The sequence below is a fragment of the Nicotiana tabacum genome, chromosome 18 (assembly GCF_000715075.1).
Source record: "Nicotiana tabacum cultivar K326 chromosome 18, ASM71507v2, whole genome shotgun sequence".
Lineage (NCBI taxonomy): Eukaryota > Viridiplantae > Streptophyta > Magnoliopsida > Solanales > Solanaceae > Nicotiana > Nicotiana tabacum.
In genome coordinates, this window is record NC_134097.1 from 17,916,935 (window position 1) to 17,918,161 (window position 1,227).

General features: G+C 35.7%; 1 non-coding gene across 1 annotated transcript; it reads left to right on the plus strand.

The window, feature by feature from the left end:
* The first annotated feature begins 274 nt into the window (after positions 1–274).
* Positions 275–467, plus strand: LOC142173058 (U2 spliceosomal RNA). Its single transcript, XR_012702492.1, has one exon. It is a non-coding gene; the product is annotated as a U2 spliceosomal RNA (small nuclear RNA).
* Positions 468–1,227: the final 760 nt, after the last annotated feature.

A 1,227-nucleotide genomic window follows, 5' to 3' on the forward strand; every position in this document is an offset into this window, starting at 1 on the left:
GAGCTCGTAGCACCAAAACCATATTCGCCATTGCTTGAACAAATCAGCCAATAAAATTGCTGCCAAGAAAGGAAAAGGCGAAAAGAAGAAGATGAATTGTTTTAATATATCTCGTCTTTTTGTTCAAAATTTCTGTCTCCACTCTCCTTTGGCCTATTCAAGTAAGGAACCTTATCTCATGGTGGATGTCTAGAAGCACTTGTAGTTGACTGAATAACAGAGCTCCATCGTACAAAGTTGGATATAAAAGAGTCTAAGCGAATCATAGAAAAGCCTACCTTTCTCGGCCTTTCGAATAAGATCAAGTGTAGGATCTGTTCTTATCAGTTTAATATCTGATATGTGAGTTATTGACTCACACTTTAATTCAATTTTTTTACGGGGAAAGTCCACTACGGTAGCTTGCTATCGGGACTTTCTGGTGTCGCCTTGGCGTAGCACTACTGCTTTGGCTAGGCACACCCCACCAATTATAGTTCTAAATATTTAAATTGTATTGAACCTATTTGACTAATTTCTACCAAAACATTTTAACCTCAACCTTGGCTGTTTTCGAGCTGAAATTTTCTAGTAGTACTAATCAGTATTTGGAATTATGTGATCTTTGGGCAACATTATCGATAGCAAAATGTTCAAATAAACACAAAAGAAAAATGTTTTGCGCTATTGCCTTCATGTGTCGTCTAGTCGTTGCGCTATTGCCATGGCCTGACGCACCCTATCACTCCTATTCAAGTGAAATCGACTCTAGCGTGAATAAGATTTTCATTCTAATTTTTCATTGCACCTTGTCAAAATAAAGAAAAGATACAGACATCACGAGTGGGATCTTAGGAACTATGTTGTCTTTGGCCAATTTTAACGGTAGGTCAAATTTCAAGTTAAAACCAAAAGAAAAAGACATAAACGCAAGAGATGGAGGTGGAGGATGGGGACAAAATTGAACTAAACGTGGATTAATGGCACTTTTGGTTCCTATATTGTTGATAAATTCTGATTTTAATTATTACTCCATCCGTTCCAATTTATGTAAACCTGTTTGACTGGGAAAAAATAAAGACTTTTGGAATTTATGGTCATAAACAAGTCAAAAAGGGTCAGAGTATTTGTGTGGTTATAAAAGCTTCTCAATAAGGGTAGAATTGTAAATTTAAGATAAATTGTTACCAAATTTAAAAAGGGTTCATTCTTTTTGGAACGGACCAAAAAGAAAATATGTTCACATAA